The sequence below is a fragment of the Sturnus vulgaris genome, chromosome 1 (genome assembly GCF_052056855.1).
Source record: "Sturnus vulgaris isolate bStuVul1 chromosome 1, bStuVul1.hap1, whole genome shotgun sequence".
NCBI lineage: Eukaryota > Metazoa > Chordata > Aves > Passeriformes > Sturnidae > Sturnus > Sturnus vulgaris.
This window is the reverse complement of record NC_142243.1, coordinates 113,245,567-113,256,249: the sequence shown is the minus strand read 5'-3', so window position 1 is coordinate 113,256,249 and position 10,683 is coordinate 113,245,567.

Genomic DNA, 10,683 nt, shown 5'->3' with positions numbered 1-10,683 from the left:
GGGGTGGGTTGTCTGATAACTTCCACTGAAATTTGGGCTCTACATATTCCAGATGTGTAGCACAACATGGTGTAGCTCCTCTATGTGGAAAGATCTCTATTATGCCCAATACAGTAAATATTTCACAGATTTTGGTTCAGAGCTAAAATATCACGAACCCATATTCCATTAAGTGAGTGTTTATTTGCTGGATAATCTTGCTGTGATTGTTTATGCTACAAAATGTTGAAATACCCCAGATAGTCTGGATTCCCCTCGCTCATTGTGTTGTTCCAGACGTAGAAGTCATGTCAAGAAGGAAGGTGGATACATTTGCTTTTCCATGACTCAGTTTCTGTGATCAGCAGGCTGGGGTTACTAGAACCAGAAATTCAGACCAAACTATTGAGTCTATCAGTAATTATTAAATGCATAGCCTCTGGCTCTGATTAATTTTTCCCAAAATTTAATTTTTCAGTGCATGAAAATATACTTCTTTTTCTATGCTTTAAACCTGCATACAAGTCAGATCATTTGCTTGGAAGATTCCCAGTTTCTGCATTTGGAGAAAAAAAAACAAAAAAAGGAATAATCACACACTAACTGCCTTTTCCTAGCTGTTAGTTTCCAAAATGAAGTATCCTGACCCATTTACAAAATGTACAAAAGCCACCCACAGATCTGCCTATTTTATTTCACTCCTTGTACTTTTTTAAACTATTCTTTTTGAATGTGCAATTATCAGAACTGCAACCATGAATTTATCCATTAAAAAAGGGAAGTCTTTTTATAAAACACTTTAAAAGTATATTTCTGACTTAATTCCTGATCTATCTATGAAACCTCTGTGCATACAAATGACATAAATTCACTGCAGGACTGCAACAAGAATGCAAACAAATTTTCTGGGTTCTTTTATCTCTCCCTTTCTGCAAATCCCCTATGCCTCTAGGATAAAGAGATCAGCCCTGGAAATTTGATAGTTTACTGTTGACTCTTAAAGCATTTGGGTCATTTAAACCCTTTCTAGACTTAGCTGGACATAAAGACCTCTAAAATCATCAGCTAAGAATTTTGAACTAAGCCAAACCACATGCAGAAATAACTAAAATGATCATATGATTTTCAGGAAATCAAAGCAAGAAAGTATTTTTTGTTGAACCACAAACAATATAAATTAATAATTTCATTTTTTGTTACAGGACTATATACTTTCAAATGTTCTTTTGTCCATTTATTTTTTATGAATGTCCATATTTACTAAATAGACAATATAGAAAAAGAAAGATGAAACAAAGAAAACAGAAAGGGCTAGAAATTAAAGTAACAGGCCATGTAAATGCTGGGTAATTGTGTCAGTATTGGTTGGTCACTTTGCGCACATTTTCTCCAATATAAACTTTTTCCTGTGAATTTTTGTTTGCTTTCTGCAGAAGTCGAGTTGCAAATTCTTTTCCTTTGTTGTTGCTTTATTCCAGTGACAAACTTTGGAAACTTTTGTTTATGCAATCAGCTGGGAATTCTGGGGAGGGTACCCAATTATCTAAAAGGGTAGCTCTAGAAATCGTCATGACAAACAGAGAAAGAGAAGGCTAACTCCAAAGTAAATAAAATAACCAATTTATCCCCTGTATAATAGAAAAAAGACAGAACAGAAAGATGTTAGTCTTTCAGTGTAGTACACAGTAATGTAATAAGTAATCTTGCCCTCCTAGGCTGTCAAGTCCTATTCTCTACCATCACTAAAACTCAGATTTCTCTTCTAATTCGTATTAGACAATAGATGCTAAGTAAGCTAGAAAGAACACTTATATATACAGAAGATATTATGAATGAAAAATCTCTCCCTGTCACAAAACTTATTTTCCAGATTTCCTGCATCTGACTTTATGTGCCTTTGGTTTCACGTCACTAATCCTAAATTTAAATATAATTTCATACTCATTCATTGATCTGTTTGATTCTCTCCAAAAGCATTCTGAAATTCAGAACCCATTTTCCTTGAAATTTTTCATTATCTCTTCATTTCAGTTTGCATTGAATATTTGCCATGTATTCTATCAAAAGATCTTTGGGGAAAAAAGTAGACACTTGGTCAGAAAATTTTCAGATGTAAGATGGTGTTGGTTCTTTAGTGGATTTATTTTCATTTCATTTAATTTCATTTTTTTTTAATATTTATTCCTTAGTAAATTTAAATATTTAAGGCCTTAGTGGTTTTGTTATATTGAGAACACAAAAATAATTTCGTAATCACAGCTCATAAGAATTCAATATTTATTACTGGTTTTGCCACAGGCACTTGGAAGAATTAATCTTAACACATTTTCATTTGTGAAAAACTCTCTGAGCAACAATACACAATTAGAGCCCCTAATTAGATTTTGGCAGACTGATTTCCACAGCAGTTTTCTGTTGTTCTTAATAAGTATATGGAGCTCCATGAACTTAATTTTTGTTACTGTGTTTCAGATCAAGATAAATGACCAGCATTGAGAAGTAAATGAAAATAGTCACATTTTTGCAAGATGTAGACATACAAGCATGTGTTTACATCCCTACAATGGAATCAGCAGGTGCTAAATGTGAAACAGATGTAAATTCCTGATGTAGGGATTATTTTCATTTTTTCATTTATACAGACCATAGGAATTGGGTTCTCTTCTGTGACTGGGACCTTTATGTACCAATACCAGCAATAAATAATGTGAATAGATGGCTATCCTAGGGCTGTCTTAGAGTTTTGTAGTATATTTTTTCTTTACTCTCTTTGAGATAGGAAACAAATTAGCAGGAAAAACCAAGCTGTTGGGCTTTGGAGGCCCTGAGATAGTACTATAAACAGTCTCAATTTGCTATAGGTTATGCCAAAAGCTATTTTTACTTTTTTTCAGCCTAAATTTTTGTAACTGATGCTATGGCCTGGAGACTGGAAAGAAGGTCTTGTGGCATAATGCACCACATCACCACTAATCCATAAACACACTTAGAAACATACTGCAAAGAAAGCTACCCACTGAAGAAAGCAGTTTTAGCTAACTCTAGCAGAGGCAGCCTAAAGCTGTGATTCAAAATCTACTTTAAATCTAGAACTGAATATGATTTTAAAAAACGCAATGAAACGGAACAAAACAAAACAAAACAGTAAAAAAAATTAAAAAAATCCAACAACCTTCAAGATTGGTATTCTTTTTATGTAGTCCAGAAAATTCACTGGAATTTGTAACTATTTCTAGAATTTCAGTCTGGGTATTCTTTGTATCTGGCACAACAGGTGTAATACTTTTTCATGAGAATGTCTTCTCCAAGGAGTAACGGAAACAGAGTTATAATATTTGATTTTTTTTTTCTTGCCAAACATATATTTACTGTCAGTACTTGACATTCTGAGAGGCTGGTGAATGCTTGGTCAGGACAGAATCTTTAAAATTTCACTTGTTCTAAGGAATCAGCTGCATCAGCAATATTTGGGAAAGTGTTCATGTCCATGACTGAGCAAAGAGATAGTATTAAAGGCCACTAATTCTCTTTCAAAATATAGGGAAATTCATTTATGACCAAATGGTCTTGCTCTTTTTCTCTCGAGGACCAAGAGATGTGGAGAATTGGGAGGATTTTTGCTTTCTCTCTCTCTCTCTTTTTTTTTTTTTTTCTGTTTTCTTTTTTTTTTCCCTCTATAGAGAATTTTTTTTCTAGGATTGGGAAAAGCTCATCTTAGGGAAAAACACTTTACATAGAATTTTTTTAAAAACCGAAAAAATTAATGGTTACTTAAAGGATAGCCAAATAAATGGAAATTTTGTAGTCAGAAATATAAGCAACAACAATTATGCCAGCGTCACTATCTCTACACAGCTGTCACTACATGACTCTGCATAAATGAGGTTGTATTCATGAAAATACACTTATTAATTTTTAGCCCTTCTAATTTTTTTCATAGCATAAGCAGAATAGCAGGAAGACAACTCTTAGGAAAACTTTAGATTATTATTTAGGTTTGCAAGACACTGAAGAATTTTTCTAAGGACAGAAGGGTTGCTTAAGCTCTTAAGAAGGTTCAAACTATTTAAACACTATCTCATAAACTAAACAAAGCTGTTATTGAGAACTGAAGAAAACAGTGGAATTCCAGCAACTGCAACCTTTGCTAAAGTTATCTGTGACTTATGCAACTTAAATGAGGCTGTGACAGAAAGCTTAATCAGAAAACATCTGTCTTCTAAGACATGAGTCTTCTTTCTCTGAAGTCTGTTTAACAAACTCTGATTGCTTTTTCCTAATTGCAGTAGAATGAGTGAGACCAGATTGTTTCTATTTATATATGCAAAAGGAATTGCATCTCTCAGGGTAAGATTTTAGCTACAAAAAAACAAAGCAAAGCAAAAGTCCTCAAGCCTTCCAGAAAATCTTCTATCAGTTTATTTTCCCACTGAAGTAATTACCAGTCAAACTGCATGACTTAGTTTTGTGCTCTGGTTTTTAAGGCTTGAATGACATTTTTAAAAGTGAGGTTAGGGAAGGACTCCATGAGTGTAAGCTTATCCTGCAGTCCTCTCTTAGTATTTCTTAGTCACTCTCCATTTCCAAGAATGTTCTAAGGAACAGCTATTAATCCAAATGCAGCAAACAGAGGTTTCAGACTATTTCTGATGTCAGTAGTTCAGGCCATTAAAATTCTAATTTCTGTAATAAAAGTATTTTATATTAGTTAATGATATTTGTCTCCTACTACATTTATTTTTCACCTGTACAAGTTACAGTGAAATAAATCCCATGGTTCCCAAAGCGACATTTTTATCAATCCTTCTTCGTACTGCACTTACACAGCGATAAAAATAATCTTTGGTTTCACCTTATCCTTGCTACGTAGGTTTCAAACAACTGTGCATGCACCATTTTAAAGGAATATGAACACAATCGAATGCAAGATATTGCCTTTTCCACATAAGATGCTTACAATACTATGGTATAGCAAATAGTTACATTAATGATGCATAAAAAATTACAAATTGCCTGATCTCAGGATGATAATTATAGAACCATAGAGTCATTGGTAATCCTGAGGTCAAAGGGACTCACAGGGATCACCAAAGTCCAGCTTATGCCCCTGCACATGACAGCCCCAAGAATCACACCATGTGCATGAGAGTGCAATAAGGTTCAGGCCTGAAGTTGTAGTACAAAAGAAAATCCCAAACTTTCTCAAAATACTTCCAATCTGACATTTGATTTAATAATGGGATTATAATGGATGTAATGAGGTTAGGTCACACGACCCAAAACTTGAGTGTGGTGTTGTATTTTTCATTATTTATTGGTGTGAGTTTCATGCGTTTGTTCTACACTGAAGAACACTAACTTTTCCAGGGTCTAGGTCACCCAGACAAAACTTGATTTAATCTTTAATCATAAGTAATCTTTATCTTAATCTTTAAAAATCTTACACAGACTGTGCATTTTCTTGGAATTACCAGGCCTCTTCTCATGCTTCTTATCCTGAGCTTTTTAACTCTAGGCATTTTAACTCCTCATTGACCTTACAAGAAGGGTTACTTGTAAGTTGTGCAGAATCCTGGAATACTGCCACCCTGTATAACAGAGTGTGACTAATAAAAATCATGCTGCTAAATCCAAATAAATGAGACACCAAAGGTATTTACAAAAAATACCAACAAGATAATTGCTACACAAAGGATTATTAATGAAACCATGTTACGCTCATTTATCAATTTTTATTACTGCAATTAAGGAAAACAGAAAAGGCAAGGAAGACAACTGAAGCAGTGATGGCAAAAGATTTAAGAAGCAAAACCACATGGAATATTTCATGTAATTCTCTGTAGTGAAGACAAAACTGATTGCAAAATTTTGCCTGTGGCTCCAAATGGGTTGCTTGGAACTAAGGGAGGTTTGTGCCTTGGCTGCAGTTCATTGGGTTTGTTTGAGGGACAGGTGGTGTGGGTAGGAAAAATGTGAAAGAATCATTCTGCTTCTTGGGCTGTCAATTACAGCCTAAATAAGGCAGATGGGCTGGCTTAGCTAAAAGTGAAGACAAAGTGACAGTCAGCAACCAGAGAGCAAATAGACATGACTTGACAGCACCAGAATGTAAAGGTAGGGTGTAAGGGAGACAGAATGATGTTGGTATATTAATGATTAAGCTTGCAGTAAAAAAGCAAAAAAATGCAAGATTTGCAAGACTGATAAGGTACTTTACTACTTTATTGCTGATAAAAAGTGTTTAAAACAGATAAATGGCAAAAATTGTGACAAAAACAAGCAGGCTTTCTGCTTGAAATACACAGACTGTGGAGGCAGACAGGTGAAATTTGGCAATGTGTGTAGGAATATTTATTGGAGGAGAAACAAACTCAAGACAGATCAGCTAGTTAAACAGGAGTTTACTACAGCTGATTCAAAGACTGGGTACAAGCAATAAGAAATACCATGAACATGTGGCAGTAGATGACCTGGGGAACAAAATGTGAGATTTTAATTTATTATTGCAGAATGCAAAACTGGATATAACATAGGCAGCACATTCGTATGTGTATTCTTTAAACGGTAGGCTCTAACAATTGATCTAAGCAATACACCACTCTGCCTCCTTGGATAGTCTCTGGCACAGCTTCAGTGATGCTGGTATCAGGCTCAGTTCTTACACTTGATGACAGTGGTGTAAGATACTTTTGCTTCCCTCAAAGTCTTCTGGCATTCCTTCCTGCCTGTTGTCTTACAACACCCTATATCCACAATTATAAAGCCACAGTGGTGTGAGGTGTCACTCTTTCAAACGGATTCCAGAAGTGACCCAGATAAAAAAATCATTAAACCTTCCCCTCCTTCCCTATCCAAAGAAAAAGTGCTGTTATTTTCTCCAAAAGATCAGTGCCTTGGTTTTATTAACAGAACATCTTTATGCACAACTGTGCCTATGCAGTATGGGATACCTGTTAATTTCACATATGCAGTTTCTATGGCAGCATTTGTTGGACTTCATGAAATAGACGAACTTTTGAATAACTGACAGATATGTTTTAATAGCAGCTTTAGAGACACTGATGGTTTTGCAGCTATTGTTCTGATGAGATCTTGTTCGATTTTGTGTTTGTTGATCCATAGAAAATTCACTTTTGGATGCTTAGATTGAAAACAGGAATAAGGAAGGAGTCTTCATCTTCTTCCTAATAACTTATAATTGTTTAAGAACTTTCTGAAGAGATTCCATTGCAGGAGGAAACACAGCAGAGCAATACACATCCAGTGGAATTTCCTCTTCTTACAATAATAAGTGCAATATTGTTGCTTATTCAAAGAAGTGATCTACATATTGTGCAGTATTTTTTTTACTGAGGAAAGTAATGTTTAAAGAAGAGGCTTCAAGTATTGTGATCAGAGCAGACACGTGCACAAAGTCATCTACCACAACTGTGAGTTATGCTGCTGCTCCTGCAGTGTCCTGCTGCTGGAGATCCAATTAAACATGACACATCTATCTTCCAAAATTCCATTATTTTATGCTTCCACTAACATTTCTATATATATGAGTTAATATACTGCTCCACAGGTTGTCTCATGCTCATCACGGTAGTCTCTTAAACTCTTATAAAAGTGCACCTAACAGTCCAAGTGATCAAACCAAAATTAATGTTGAGCTGGAAACATGGCATTTGCCTTTACTTATGCAGAGACAGTGCTAGGTAGGGCACCATTTAATGTTCCTCCACACAGAAGTTAGGGCCAGTCTTAAGATATCTTGTACCATGGATCTCACTCCTGTATCTGACAAGATTCTGTGAGTTGTCATCATATTGATCTTCTGATGTCCTTCCCTATGTTTATAGCGTAGGAAAAGATCTAAAACTGTATTTAAAAAATCTAATAAAAGTGGAATGTGGGAGAATCATATGACAATTAATACTCAGTTATTCCACTTAGCAGAGTAAATCAATAGCTTTAATATATAAAAATAAAGTAGCAATAAAGTCATATTACATATAAATTAAATTTTACTTTAATATGGGATAGCAACGAGACATAAAGATACAGCACATTTTTGCTTCATAAACCCAAGTTCATGTCCTATATTATATGTCAGCTAAAGCTTCCACTTCAAATAATATATGTAAATAACGGTTCATTGTTGTATTCCTATGTCTAGTTTTGCACTCTGCTCAATAAAATAAATGACATATATCAAGTTACATAACTGCTACTGGCAATTCAGAAAAAAATTTGTGACAAAATACATCACACAATCTATCCTTCTATCTGATATTGTAGTGGTTTAACCCCAGCCAGCCACCAAGCCCCACACAGCTGCTCACTCATCCTCCCCACAGCGGGACCAGGGAGAGAATTGGAAGTGTAGAAGTCAGAATATTCCTGGGCTGAGATAGGCAGTTTAGCAGGGAAAGCAATTGCTGTGCACACAAGCAAAGTAAAATAAAAAAAGAATTGATTCAGTGCTTCCCATGGGCAGGCAGGTGTTCACTCATCTCCAGGACAGCAGGGCTCCATCATGTAAAGGTTACTTGGGAAGACAAACACCGTCACTCCAAATGTCCCTCACTTCCTTCTTCCCTCAAATTTGTATACTGAGCATGATGTCATATGGTCAGGAATATCCTTTTGGTCATTTGGAGTCACCTGTCCTGGCTGTCTCCTTCCAACCTCCCATGTACCCCCAGCCCCCTCATCATGGTAGCAGTATGAAAAGTAGAAAAGGTCTTGGCTTTGTGCAACCCTGCTCAACAGTAACAAATATATAACTGTATTATCAACCCTGTGTTCAGCACAAATCCAAAACATACTCCCATACAAGCCACTGTGAATAAAATTAACTTCACGCCAGCCAAAACCTGTACAGATACTGATTGCAATAACATCCATCAAATTATACCTGACAAGTCTCCATTTCAGACCTGAAGGAACAGAATTTCTCTCTCTCCTATGAAAAACCTTACTGGGAAATCCTTGTCTACACTCTGCATCGAAGTGATAATCTGGGAAGCCCATGATGTGGCTAAAGATTGTTATTGTGTGTACTGTGTTCCACTGTACAAATAAATGTTCAATATGCAGCAAGATTTTGACTAAGAAAGCATTTGCTTTTGTTTTTACTATCAGTTATTTACATTGCTACTTCACTGATTAACCAATCATTTTGTATTTCTAACCCTGAGGATTACATGTCAATTGACTCAAATTTTTACATTTGATATGTTAGCCTGCAAAGTGTTTGGAAGCAGTTTGCCTGTGACTGAAGGAAGTAATAAAGTTGTCCTGTCAGTCTAAAGGATAAACTATACTTGAGCATGAGCTGTGCTGGGAGAACAAAATAATTTCTCTCTGTTATTACTGAAACTAGATGAAGAGTGTGTAGTGAAAGGATGAGGGGGAATGGCCTGAAACTGAAAGAGAACAGGTTTAGATTAGATATTAGAAAAAATAATTTGAGGGTGGTGAAGCACTGGAAGAGGTTTTGCAGTGAAGCTGTGAACGATCTATCCCAGGAAGGGTTCAAGGCCAGGCTGGATGGAGCTCTGAGCAACCTGGTCTGGTGAAAGGTGTCCCTGCCCATGCCAGGCCAGTTGAAACCAGATGGTCTTTAAGGTCCCTTCCAACCCAAACCATTCTATGATTCTTTGACGATTACTGAAACAAGATGAAGCTATTAATAATATCTATTGCATAAAAACCATAGTGCAAGTATAGCGACTGAGACAAAATTGTCTCAGTTGAGGGGAGTGGGGTAATTCTTTTTGCCCTGTATCTGACTAAACTCCATGCACACTAACAACATAGACCTGGATTCTTGTGCAAATGGATCCTGCTGCCACATCAAGGGTGCCCAGGCGTGACTTGGCCTGCTGCCGACCCCTTGGCACACATCTATCCATGACAGCATTCTCCAGAGGAACAGGGCGATTACTGGCATAACCCTATCACCCAGCAACTTGTGGCAGCCAAGTTTGTTGCCAAAGCAAGACAGGGCAGCGAATCGATATGGAGCTTCTGTTCCCAACTTTTAAGAAACATCTTTTTAAAGCAATGGCTTTGGGAGTGAACTGGTAATGGATTGTGTAGATCATCACATTAAAATTCACCAAATTCTAAAGCACAAGTCCAGCCAAACCTTCAGGCAATGCTTCCTATTCTGCTCTGTGGAGAACTGACAAACTTTCTGTTGGGTCACAGAAAGATAGAACTATATGATTGTTAGAGTTAGGAGGGACTGTCTTCCAAGCCGGGGTCACCTAGAGCAGATTACACAGGGTTGCATCCAGGTGGGTTATAAATGAGTCTCCGGAGAGGAAGACTCCCTGAGCACCTGTTCCAGTGCTTGGCCACCCTCAGTGTAAAGAGTTTCTTCCTCTTTACATGTTGAGGTGACACTTGTGTTTTAGTTTATGGCCATTACTCCTTGTCCTGTTGCCGGTCACCACTGGGAAGAGTCTGGCACCATTCTCTTGACAGCCACTTTTCATATGCACTAATGAGTGCTCCTCTCTGACTTCTTCTCTAGACTAAGCAGGCCCAGCTCCAGCAGCCTCTCCTCATATGAAAGAAGCTGCCAGCCCTGACTTCGTTTCCAACTGCTCTGCATTAAAACAGCTGGAAGCACAACAACATCCACCCGCGGCACGGGAGCAGCGCCGGCTGAGAAACGGAAGGGAAAGGCAGGCACCAGCGCTGGAAAGC